This window comes from Lutra lutra, chromosome 6, assembly GCF_902655055.1.
Source record: "Lutra lutra chromosome 6, mLutLut1.2, whole genome shotgun sequence".
In the NCBI taxonomy this organism is placed as follows: domain Eukaryota; kingdom Metazoa; phylum Chordata; class Mammalia; order Carnivora; family Mustelidae; genus Lutra; species Lutra lutra.
Window position 1 is genome coordinate 100,293,195 of NC_062283.1, and position 13,734 is coordinate 100,306,928.

Sequence of the window (13,734 nt, forward strand, 5' to 3'; positions counted from 1 at the left end):
CTCACATGAAGACTGTCTCAAGATATTTTATCGGCTTTATTTTATATCGGAAAATAGGATGAATCTGCCAAGATCAAGACTTATGGGGGAAAAGTGTTTTCAACTAGTTTTAGGAACTATCTTATTATATATGTGAAATTAAGAGTAAGAGGAACAGAGAGAGATCCCTTTAGGTAAAGTAGGAAGGGACACACACAAACACACACACACACCATTATTAGTTAACAAGCTAGAATATTGCCCTGATAAAAATGTCACCAACACCATTATAAATGTTGACCACCCCCCATACCCAAGATCAATCTATCAGCTTAAGGATATACTTTTTTTGACATGCAAACTGAAGTTAGACCAAGCAGAGTACGCCTGGGGGGCTCAGTCAGTTAAGCGTATGCCTTCAGTTCACGTCATGATCCCAGGGTCCTGGGATCAAGTCCCGCATCAGGCTCCTTGCTCAGCCAAGAGCCTGCTTCTCCCTCTGCCTCTGCCTGCTATTCCTGCCACTCCCCCTGCTTGTACTCTCTCTCTCTAACAAATAAGTAAAAATAAAATCTTGAAACTAAAGCAAAACAACCAAAAAAAAAGCATTGCATATTTGTGAGAAGTAGCTTATGTGCTAGATAACCCTAATGTCTCTCTGGGAAGGGCTACCACTTTTCATAAGAGGGGTGTGTGTGTGTGTGTGTGTGTGTGTGTGTGTGTGTGTGTGTGTGTGTGAACTTTTTAAAGAAATGACCCTCACCTTCAATATTAGCTGATACTCCCCCCCAACACACATACCTCAACCCATTAGAAAACATCTCAGTTCTTCCCATCCCATCACCTCACTAACAGCATTCATCCCTATAATTTATGCCTGTAACTTATTTACTACTATCCACATATAAAATTACATTTGTTCAGATTCTTAGTCTTCCTGGGTCTGGGCCAACCTTGATTTTTAGAAAAGACTTCTATTAAGATAAAAGTGTCCTTATGTGAAATTAATGGACTAATCTAGAACACTAATGGATCTTTTAGAAACTATCTATTCACAGTCCCTAAAATGTGGGTTCTGATAGGAAGTGGAAGTATGTGACTGGGCGAGGCCATTGTTTAGAAACACCAGGAGAAGATTTTAAATATTACAAAGAGCTGGGTATGGAGAAATTATTGTTCGGAAAATGCACATGCCCCACACAACATATCCCGCATGTAATAGCACCAGGTTGAGAACCATTTCACTAAAGAGGACTCCAGGAAGGTATCTTTTCACTCCTACTGAAAGTTCACTTTATAGATGTCCCCAATCCAAAATGAAACAGAGAAGCTTGTACCCCAAGTCAAGATAACTAAGGGGAATAACCCACTTTGTCTTTATGGACCTAAATAATTCCCTCAGGAGCAGGATAGTTATTTCTCATCTAACTATCCAGACAATTAGAGTTCTCAGTGTTTTTTTTTTTTTTCCTTAATGAAAACCTAGTCCTCCCACCATTGTTTTCTCTAACACTTGGATTAGCGGTCCATTGTTACTATTAATTTATTTTAAACAATGTGATGACAAGCAACAGCACACAGAGTATTTTATATAATTAGATACTGTTGCTACCTTCAAATTATGTTATTTAATTATACTTAGCATATGTGCTAGCCTAACTCAGTATCCCACAATAATTAGTCTCTCTCTCTCTCTCTCTCTCTCTCTCTCACACACACACACACACACACACACACACACACACACACACATTCTCTATCCCTCTTTATAAAGTGAATTTATTTTGAAAGCTTTCCCCCGGGAATGGTTATTCAGACAAAAGAATTTCCTACATAATCCACAGAGGAAGTAGTGCCATTAAGAGCTATTAGAAATTTGTGTTTTGTATACAGTCAACAAGGCACTGATTTTTCAACACATTTTGTTACTATATTACTGTTCAGCTGGATCCTTTTCCCAAAGTCTTAAGTGTGAGCATTCCGAGAACATCTGATAAACTTAAAACTAAAGCTGAATTTCCCTACTTCAAGAATGAGTCATGATGAAACTTTTTAATAAGAATATAGGTTAATAATATCAATGAGGAAAAAGCAAATGAATTAAGTAAGAGTGTTGGCAACATTATCTCTACATCCATTTCTAAAACACAAATTTTGCCATGTCATTCAGTTAAAGAAGCACAGGGATTTTTTTTAAGTAAAAAATTAATCAGTTTGTCATTTGCTTCAAAATGAAGTCCAGGGGTGAGGGGTCACGAGAGGAGTCTCCAAACAACAAACATCTCTGTTATTGTTTATTGCCTGGATCTGAGACTTGGATATAAGCTCCTGGGTAGTAGAAAATATTTTCTGTTTGTTCCTTACTGAGTAATCAAGCACCACAGCAAGTGTTCAATAAATAGGAATGATTGAATGAGCAAATGAACAATATAAAGATGAAAAAAACTTTTAGAGCATGTTATCCAAAACTTTTTTTTTTTTTTTAAGATTTTTTATTTATTTATTTGACAGAGAGAGAGCACAAGCAGGCAGAGAGGCAGGCAGAGAGAGAGGAGGAAGCAGGCTCCCTGCTGAGCAGAAAGCCCGATGCGGGGCTCGATCCCAGGACCCTGAGATCATGACCTGAGCCGAAGGCAGCGGCTTAACCCACTGAGCCACCCAGGCGCCCCTGTTATCCAAAACTTACAGAAAATGTTTCTAGGCTCTCTGGACAGAGTTATGTCATTATTACTTGTTTATTAAGAGTTATAGAAAGAAATTCATAGATTGCAAATCAGTTATTTTGAAATTTTTTCAAATTGCAAAGGAAAGTTAATAGATTTTAGGATAATAATAAAGATACTTATGTAACACTTACTATGTGCCAAGCACATTTCTAAGGCTTAATACATATTCTCACAATAACCCAATGAGACAGGTATTATTATTATCCCCCATTTTACAGGCAAGAAAACTGAGTCATAGAGATCTTAAGTAACTTGATCAGGTTACATGCTAATAAGTAGCAGAATCAGAATTTGAACAAGAGAGTCTGATTCCAAAAATTTGTGTTTCTAACCACATAACTGCCCCCTACACTTAATAGTTTCAGTATCCTGTTCTTGGCAATCACTGAGAGTCAAAAAATATAGACTCTGCTATACCTGAATAAATATGCTTCTGACCAAAAAAACACATTTAAAATTCTATAGCTCTCCAGCAAATAGAAAAAAAATAACATAACTACATGATCAGCATAGTAAAATAAAAGCTCATTGGAACTGAAGTCCTGTTGAATACCAGAGAAGAGAAAATTGGACTGGAAAGAAGATAATTGCTTTGAGGGAAAAAAAAGTGTCTATTTTTAAGCAAAGGATATGAGCTGTTCAGTATTCTCTCTAAAACAAACAATGCATGATGTTCTATGATGAATGAGTTCAGTGCCTAATGAAATTCTAAAATTACATTCTAAAAATATAATTTTGGCCTATGATTTGATAAGCAATTTTTAAATGTTTATGAGCTATGCATTCACAACCAAAACTTCTCAAAGATGTAGCCAACAACAAGAAAAAACATCAGACAATATGGAGGGGGGGGTGGCAGGAGAAATCATTATACATTAACTAGTGTTTTGATATCAGAATGACGTGTTCCACTTGCTATAGTCAGATTTTACAATTTAAAACACTTGAATTTTTTATTAATCTACATATACCTCTATTTAGATCTTACAAAACTTTAAAAGAAATAGTGCTAATACTTTGTAATATCTATACACATTCATAATGAAATAAGTACTTTGGCCCGTTCACTTAATAAAACACACATTATATCACTTATATATTTGTTCATAAAATATTCAATTAAATTATTTATTTTTCCAACAGCTTCAGAGAAAAGAGAACCAGAGATAGGTTTTTAGAAAGTTATAAGATAATGATATTTCCATTTACTTGAGCAAAGTAAGCATTTACCTGCTTGTATTAGACATTAAAATCCCCAATTCCCTGCCCTGCTTGAAACTGGGTGAACAGAACTTAACTCTGAAAGTTATTATAGGATCATATTCTATCAAGATTACAAGCATCCTACTTTGCAATAGAGTCAACTAACATTCTCTTGAGTATATTTCCTTCTTCCTTTCCTATTCCAGAGTCATCCTCCACTCTGGTTCGATGCTCTAATCCTTAGTTGTTTAATGGATGACTCAACAATTTTCTATGAGGGGATGGGACATTTACTCTCCAAGAAACAGACACAGAATTGGGAAACCAGTGATTGGGCATAGAATCATGAAAAATAAAGCACTTTTCCCCATGGAGCTTATGGGTTTGTATGTATACACTATATAGATAATTACAATTAACTGAAAAACAAGATGCCTTGGAAGCACACTGGTTGAGACCTCTGATTCTGGAGTCAGGCAAAGCTAGTTTGAATTCAGACTCCCATTACTCATTACCTATGGGAACTTAGCAAATTACATTACTTCACCCAAGACTACTTTACCTTTTCTGTAAAATTAATAAAATAGTTTAAGACTATTTATAATAGCCAAACACTATAAACCCTCTCTGAGTGCTTTCTACTATTGAATGGGTATATTGTAGTGTAGTCAGACAATGGCTTGCTATATACAGCAATTAAGAATGAGCAATCTACAGAAAAAAAAAAAAAAAGAATGAGCAATCTACAATTGAATGTAACAATATGGATAAATCTCTCAAACAAAATGTTAAATGGAGAAAGCCAGACCCAAAACAGTACACTGACGATTCCATGTACAACAAGTTCAAAAACAAACAAAATAAATTTTTGGTTTTGGAAGTCAGAATGGCAGTTATCCTTAGGAGGTGTGGACACAACTGGAAATGGGCACAAGACAGGTTTCTGTGACATTGGTAATATTCTATTTCTTGTGTTGTGCCAATATGTTCAATTTGCAAAAATTAATCAAGCTGTATACTTGTGATTTTTTTTTTAACATATACTTAGGTATTTTTTTGTCTGTTATAATTTTATAAAAAGTTTAAAAATTGAGGATAATTTTAAGGTAAGAGTCCTTACCTTCTGAAATATTTGCAGATGAAATAATAGAGTGTCTTAGATTTACCTGAAGACAACCCAGTGTCAGGAAAGAGACGTGGACAAGAGAATAATGAAACAAGATTGGCCAAAAGCTGACAGCTAGTGAAGCTGAATAGTGGGTGATTATTATACTATGGTCCCTACTTTCATACATATTACTTTTATACTATTTCTTCGGAATAGTGCTTACTATGCTAGTTACTATTTTAATTATGAATATTAATCTGTCACCTGAAAGTATCCACACAAACTGAACTCTTTGAATCCAATCAAGTCTTTACATGGAAACCACATGGAATTCCATTGATGTCATGAGATAATCAAGAAGACAATTGGCTTTATAATATTAACACATACTATTAGCAACTGGGATCAAAAGTTGAATAAGAAAAAAGGTAAGGAAAAAAGAAAGGACCCCTGAAGCAAATTAGTCCTAAAATCACTGGGGAAACAGGTTTCATTCTTGCTTTTATCAACAAAACTCATTAACATATTGTTCTGCCTATCTGCTAATGAAAGGGAAAAATATCAAGAAATAAAGATGTCTAAGCAGCAAAAGCTGTGGGCCAACAACTAACAAGTGGTTAGTAACAGGAAATGTCATACAAGGGTTCAACCCTCAGGGTGAAAAGTTCAGGGCAAGAAATGCTCAGAAATACTTGAATTTAGTATCCATTTTACATCCATTTTACATCTTGTGTACTTAATATTTGTATTCTTTCCTCTTTCATCTGAAAATGGGTAATCATTCACCTCCTGGGAGAGCTAGAACCTTATAGTCTGGGACAGGAAAGTGTTTCTGAAATGATGAAATATCTAAAAATGTTTTGTGTTGAAGCTTTCCTTTTGGTGACTTACCTTCAGGACTCTGAGGTAGGTTAACCATATGATGAAATGACTAAGGAAGTCATTTAAGTCTTTAAAAAGCCTGGTGTTAAACAAGTATAAAAATGAAAGTAGAAATTAGAATCACTAGGTAGAGTTAGATAGTAAAAAAGTGAATGAAAATTGCAAAGCAGTAATTTTTTAAAAACAAATTGACCTCTTTAAGACAATTACAATTTTCTTGTTTAGTCTTTAGCCATTAAAAATAACATTACAGGGGCACCTGGGTGGCTCAGTGGGTTAAGGCCTCTGCCTTCAGCTCAGATCATGATCCCGGGGGTCCTGGGATCAAGCCCCGCATACGACTCTCTGCTCAGCGGGGAGCCTGCTTCCTTCTCTCTCTTTCTGCCTGCCTCTCTGCCTACTTGCGATCTCTGTCTGTCAGATAAATAAATAAAATCTTAAAAAAAAAGAAATATTTTGCTGAGGTAGAAACATAAAAACTTGTGGTTGGCATGACTTTCCTTTCTGGTGATTATTCAGGATTTCAGTGAATTTACCCCCAATAATGTAATATTTAAGCAAATGAACACGGTTGAATTTTGTCTGGTGTGAGTCTGGCATTCAGTTTCACTTATTGAATTCCTCTCAATATTTGCTTACAAGGAAAAAAAAAAGGTCCTCTTTTCATGATTCTTCAAAATGAACTAGCATTGCTTTGCTTTCCATGCTTTTTCTACTTTTTCATCCTTACAACTGTCTTAATTCTTCATAACATTACATCACTGCATTTGCTTCTGTAACTTTCTCCTGTGACATTTTCCCTCTGAGCCTTGGACTGTGTTTGGTTCTGCCTGGAAATTCTGCATGGTGCCAGGAGGAAAGATCTTCATCGTTAGGGCTTACCTGAGGAAAGTTTCCAGCCATTGTGTTGCTGTTGACTTTAGCGATAGGGGAGAGAGAAACACTTTTTGCACTTCCCCAGCAATATCTGGAATATGACATCACTAACTGACTATGTCTTAGAGTAGAAAGAGCCCTGGGAAAAAGGAGACTTTGCTCTGACCTCAATTAGAGAGACAGTTTTTTAAAGATGACTTCATCTCTCTGTGCCTGTTTCTTCAATTGTCAAGTAGAGATGTGGAATTTCATTTACACACCCCACCACTGTTCTGGACCCTCCACCATCACAGTACGTAAGATGACAGGGAGGCGACTCCACAGGAGTGGGAATGAAGTTGAGAAAAAAGAGAAGGTAAGAGCGTTCTGGGGGTCCACGGCATCAATTTTCATTATTTAAAATTATTTTTATTGCTTAAAATTATTTGTGTTACCAAAATGTCTTACTTGTTATAAGCTTTGTTTCTAATCTATACATCATTTTTACAAGACATAATTTATTGCTTAGATTTTTATACATAATTCTAAACCGTTAAAAACACTGTAAAACATGCAAAAAGAGGAAAACAGGAGTGTTTATTTTTTAAAAAATGCTAATTGAGTTAATTGTAGCCTGGCTAAAGGGGAAAAAGTTACAGTTCCAAGTTTTGCTCATTTATGCCAACATATAGTATTCTAATCTTCTAGGTCTTGTGTGCTGAGAAAGTCTACCATCTGTAAGGCAGGTACATTTGAATGCCCATTTGACCAACGTCATTTATCAGAAAATGAATATGCATTATAGAAGTAATGGACATAAGCTACACACCAAAACTATAAACCTCCAAATGTTTTGAGATTATAAATAAATAGATGAGAATGGGAGGACAGGCTTTAAGGAGGACTTGGACAGTGAGTGCTAACAGGAGCGTAATTCATCCTAGTGCTGGGTCAGAGCCGCAAACAAGAGGTCTGGTCCTTCTTGAGTTTCCTCAAGAAGGTTTAAGTCATGTTTGCTTTTGTGGGATTAATCAAAATTTGCTATAGAATTTATGTAATAAACAAATGGGTAGCACTTGCTCTGTCCAAAGAACTCTGAATCAATGGTTCTCAACTGAGACCACTTTTGTCCCCCAAGGGACAGCCTGGAGACACTTTTGATTGTCACAACTAAGGATTCTCCTGGCATCCAGTGGGTTGAGGCCCGGAATGAGGCTAAATATCCTATAATGCACAGAACAGGTGCCCCAAACAAAGAATTATCTGGCCACAGTGTCAATGGTGCCAAGGTTGAAAACTTTGCATGCACTAGAGGATTAAAAAACAGTGACACAGACAGGAACCACCCTCTAGAGCTCAGAGTCTGGCAATGAAGATAAGGCAGATACACAGCAAAATGGACAAAGCAAGAGGAGCTAAAAGAAATATACAGAGAAAAAATGACTTGTAGCTTCAGGGATGAGGGAAAACTTTGAAAAACAATACCGTAAATATCCATCTTAACATTCCTAAAGTAATTTAATTTAAAGATGCTATTTATTCTTATAATTCTTTTTTACATCAATAAAGATAACTTAACCACCAAATACTTATAGAAAACATCCTCTCTGTTTTTGAGCCTGAATTTAGTTTCCTGGGAAGACAAAGCTGAGTAAAACGGTAAAACACTCTTCTCTGGAATTTAGAGCAGAGTCACACCTCCAATTCCACACTAACATTATCAGAATTCATTCCTTCAAACATGTCATGAATACCAACTATGTACCAAACACTGGGTGGCACAAACAGGTAAGATTTTTGCCTTGTAGAACTGTCATTTGGGAGGTGCCTGTGTGGCTCAGATGGTGCCTGCCTTTGGCTCAGGTCATGATCTCCAGGTCCTGGGATCCAGCCCCATGTTGGGCTCCCAGCTCAGGGGAGAGTCTGCTTCTCACTCTCCTTCTGCCTCTCCCCCTGCTTGTGATCTCTCTGTCTCTCTTTCTCAAATGAATAAAATCTTTTTAAAGCTTAAAAAAAAAGAACTGTCATTTGGGGGAGGGAAAAAAGAAAAAAATCAAACCAACAAATACAGGATATCAGTGTGTGACTTCTGTTTTCAAAAATACTGGACCATCTAGTCCAAAAATCCAAAAAGCCTCCTCACTACAAAACACCAGAGATTTCCAGTCGAATCTCACAAGCATAGTTTTTGAAATGTAGCTGAGCATGAAAGAAGCTGTGGAAAACTTCTAAGGGCCGAAAGCAAAGAGGGAATTAAAACCAGAACAATGAGTGAAAATTGACAGTGAAGTCCCTGGGGCCTGAGGAGCAGGAGGGCAATTAGTCTCAGAAACCACTAGATTTTAGTGATAAGGGTGGAATAGAAGATGAAGCCTCAGGTCCCAGAGATTAGGATCTGGAACTGAGTCTCCTGAATAAAGCTAGGACTCTTGGAGTTTAAAAGAAAAAAAAAAAAAAATTACAAGCATAGGAAATAAGAAGGAAACGTATCCATCTTGGCCTGGCTCTAGATAAGGGAAAAGATAACCTATGCTAAGAATGCATTACCACAAACCAGGTTTTAGTAGGCTTGATGAGCAAAGGTACATTACTCTTGTCTAAGAATCCCCAATCCATGATGTTAAAATAGCCCAGATTGGTAATCCCCACAGAATAGCTAACAGTTAATCCACAAAGTCCACCCAGCGGTGTCTCTTCATAAAGCCCTAGGATTCTACCTAGCAAATAAAGCTTAGTATGTAATCTTTGTTTTGGGTTCTGCCTTCTGAGTAACCAGAGCTAAGTTAGGGACTCTTGTAAGAGAAGACCTGTTTGAGAAGATGCCATTCTAAACTGAGACCTGAAGGATAAGAAGCGGATGCAACCTGTAGAGAGGAAGAGTAATCCAGTAGAGGGAATGGCACGTCCAAAGGCCCTTATGTGGAGCAGAGTACAGAACCTCCAAGAAACAGAGAAGGTAATGGTAGAGAGAAGTTTGGAAAGCTGCAAAGGAGCCCAGTCACACAGAGCAGAGGTCTTAGGCATGGACCCCATATATACTACGTGTGTTTTGTTATACTCGTTGGCAAAGTTGAAAATAAGGAGATATCCCATAATAATTTCTGGATCTTCTAAAAATTCAAAAGATCTGTCAGCAGCGGGCTTGCATTCTTACATGGCCACCTTCAGCTGGATCTACCCCCTTGAGACAAGGCCTGTGACCTCCTGTTTGCCACTGTCCCCACCCAGCCTTTTTCATTCATTTATGTTGCTGATTTGGCATCTATGGGAGTTTCAATTATAGCTCCTACTTTGGGACTTCATAGGTTATGCTTTTTTAAAAAGTTGGATTTTATTCTAAGATCTTAAAGTACTTTAAGCAAGGGAATGATACGCTCTGATTTATATAAACTCCATTTGCTATAAAACAAAACAAAACAAAGATTGGAGAGAACCAAGAATGAAAAAGAGGCTACAAATGAGACTATTGCAGGAATCTAGGTGAAAGACCACAGTGGTTTGAAATGGAGAGCTAGCAATGGAAATGGCAAGAAGCAAATGGATTTAAAGTGTGCTTGGAATCAGAAAACCCAATGTTTGCTTATAGATTAGATATTAAAGGTTAGAGAGAGAATCAAAATAACTTGTACTATATTATGCAGAATTTGAGCCCTCTATGGTTTTCAATGGAAACAGCCTCCCACACAGATATTTACTGATAATCTCTAGTACATGGAGAACTTGTGCTGTGAGGGGTACAAATAAAAGAAACTTTGGTGCATTTAAAGAGCTTGAATTCTATTAGTAGAGGTAAGACTGATGTAAACAAATATACTTGTAAGGTATGTAATTTATTAGACAGCTGTACCTCTTAGAGTAACAATAACAATAGGTAACATTCATTGACGGTATATACCCAGTGCATACATCTCATTTAATACTGCCTAGAGTTAAGTATAATTGTCATTTCCACTTTATACACAGAAGAATAAAAACTCAGGGAAGTTAGGTAATTAGTATAAGATCATACAGCTTCTAACTGGCAGAACTGACATTAAAGTCCAAGCGGACTAACTCCACTGGCCCTTTGGTTAATGAGTGCCCTAGACTGCTTTTACGTACCTTTAGTGGAGCCACAAAGGTACTTGCATTTTGCAACTCAGACATGCGAAGAGTAATGTTGTTCCTTTGACTTGACTGAAAGTGCTCTGAGCTTTCTCACAAGCCTCTTTCAGCTGGTGAAAGGAGGGGGAATTAAAAGACTATTAAAAGACTATTTAAAACTTAGCTCCATTCTGTATTTGAAACTGACTTTTTAGGTAATGTGTTTTCTACCCCTGTAGAAAAGAAATGCAGATTTCTCCACCTTCATCTCCACCATATCCATGTGTACCAGCACATATGCAGGTACATACACACTTCTGCTACCCAAGATGGTGTTGGGAGGTGTGGACACAGAACCAATGAAGTGCCCCAGTCTTGGGCTTGATGTCCAGGCCCATCTGGTTGCTGCTTGTTCTGTTGGTATCCATGACTAAACTCCTTTGCTGGAATCATCCTTGATCTTGGTCTCTTAGCTGACTAACAACTCAGTAGCATTCCCTAGTTAATGGAGCCCCAGCTCAGCTCTCGGCAGTGCTGTAGGGCTCCCCACATCTGTGACATTTCCTATATCCAACCGCCTGGCCCAAAGGCCCATCCCCTGCCTCTGCTTCAGAACTACTCCTATCTCAGCAGGCTCCACGGTTAGGTTGACAATAAAATTTATCATACAAATCAAGACATTTGTGGGAGTGATAAGAAAGCATACTCCTTACCACAATGGAACATGCTGTAAATCAGGACAGTCTTAAACTAGGACACAGGGCAGGCCCTAGCTCTCAACCTAGCTGCTTTGTAAGTTCCTCTTCCAGAAATTTCAATAACTCCTGGGTTGTATTTATGTTACATGGGATGGGGGAGAAGTCCAGGAAAGCTAAACTTTGGGGGCTCTCCTAGCCACAATGCACAGTCAAATTCAGACCATTGGGACTTATTTAGTCCCATGTTAGTCTCAGCCCACAGGGCAATCTCTCTCAGATGCTAAATGGAAACAGCCTCCCACACAGATACTTAACAAACCTGTTCCTCTTCTGGGAAAGCCCAGAGAGGGAAATGGCTCAAATGCCATAGGGGAAGGGGTATCCTTCTCTTCACTATGGGAAGTTTTCCAGACTTTCTTTTTGCTAAGTTAAATCTAAAGCTGAAGGAGACTGAAAAGAGCAAAACAAAACCCCAAAACAAACACCTCTCAACTCCACAACGCTTTGCTTTCAACGCTATTGTCTTCGTAAAGAAGTCCAGTAGTCTGCCCTCTTATCCTCAATGTCTAAACCTCAAGACTAAGCTTTAAAAGTAAAAGACTACAGGGGCGCCTGGGTGGTGCATTCAGTTAAGCATCTGACTCCTGGTTTTTGGCTCAGTGTCTCGTGATCAAGCCCCACGTCAGGCTCCACACATTCAGCACCAGTCTGCTCAAGAGTCTCTCTCCCTCTCCTTCTGCCCCTCCCACTTGTGTTGTCTCTTTCTCTAGGATAAATGAATAAATCTTTGAAAAGAAAAAAAAAAAGTAAAAGACTGCGAATTAAAATTTATTTCAGGGAGGAGATAGAAATAAAATGCATTGGCTTAATATTTGCAAAATAAAATAACAAACATATAGAAGGCTGTTCATTCTCAGCCATTTCTGCCTACAGTGAAAGAAGTATTTAATGTCATTCAAAATTTAGATTCTTAACACAGTCTTGATAAGATGAATAAACAAATGCCTTTTGTAAGATAGAGTGAGTAGATCTTCAGAGGTCGAAGTTCAGCTGATTTGGGATCTTAGATCCTGTTCTGAATATTCTATAGTTTTGTGATTTGTTATCTCTGAAAGGCCAAAAAGTATTATGTATCAGATTTCCACTTAGGGTTTTGCTTACTCATTTAAGTGTCTCAAAGCTAAACTGCAAGTCTTAATGTTTTAGAGTGGCATTAAATGGTTTTCCAATATTGATCAGGGATTATTGAGAGGTCCCCAAAGTTTCTGATGTTTCACAAGGGCATTCTAATGGGTTCATTTTTCTATCTATTTTATTTACTGCCAGGCAGTGGCAACAGTTGCATCTCGTGCATATTGTTACACTAGTTGATTTTTAATAACCCTAACTTAAAAATGTTCTCTATACCAATGTGCAAGTTTCCAAACATGAGTGGAAAATTACAAAAATGCTGAGTAATCGGGCTTATGGAAAGACCAAACAAGAAAAGGCCAGGTGGAGTTTCTCTGAAAAGGTTCTACAATGCCTTTATGATTAATAAACCTAAGGAAAACATCTGAAGCTTCTTTGAAATGTTAAGAATGAACTATTGGAGAGCAACTGTGCTTCAAAGAGTAGTAAAATATGTGAGGCAGTATCTCACTAGAGGGAAAAAGGAATCCTATACTCCCAATAAATTATGTAGAAAGGAGTAGAGGGTTGACTCTGACAAAGTTTAGAAGAGTTTCTGTTAACTTGTCAACTGCAACTACCCCCTTCCAACCCTAAACCCCTGGATTTCCAAGGTAAATTCTTAGGAATTGGCACAACTAAATATTCCCAGAAATGTAACTCCATATTGCATAACCAGAATAGATGGAGCTTAACAAAAGGAAACTGTATGGAAATCTGGGTAGTTCTATAAAATTTCTTCAGATGCTTCATGTGAATGGAAGAGGGCTTACAAAGCCAACTAAATAAAGAGACGGTCTGCTTTATAAATTATAACTTTATCAATACACACTCACTGAGTATCAGCAGTGAGCAAGTCTTGCTCCTAGAAATAAAAACTTGTGTTTGTTCCTTTAAGATATTTCATCTAGTTAATGTGATAGATATACAATTAGAATACACACAATTCTAATTAGAGCAACATGAAATAGGATTAGGACAAAGAATCCTAAATATTTTCCTCTAATGCAAGACCTTATAAGGAAAAGAA

The 13,734-nt window shown here is 37.4% G+C and overlaps 1 protein-coding gene and 1 long non-coding RNA gene across 3 annotated transcripts in view; one reads left to right on the plus strand and one right to left on the minus strand.

The window, feature by feature from the left end:
- FILIP1 (filamin A interacting protein 1) overlaps positions 1-13,734 on the minus strand; it is a 235,154-nt gene that overhangs the window by 185,701 nt on the left and 35,719 nt on the right. The window lies entirely within an intron of this gene.
- The window catches only part of LOC125101864 (uncharacterized), a 66,208-nt gene that overhangs the window by 656 nt on the left and 51,818 nt on the right, over positions 1-13,734 (plus strand). The window contains exons 2-3 of the long non-coding RNA XR_007127958.1: positions 5,047-5,164; positions 7,011-7,129. This is a non-coding gene — a long non-coding RNA (uncharacterized LOC125101864). The remainder of the gene's footprint in view (positions 1-5,046; positions 5,165-7,010; positions 7,130-13,734) is intronic.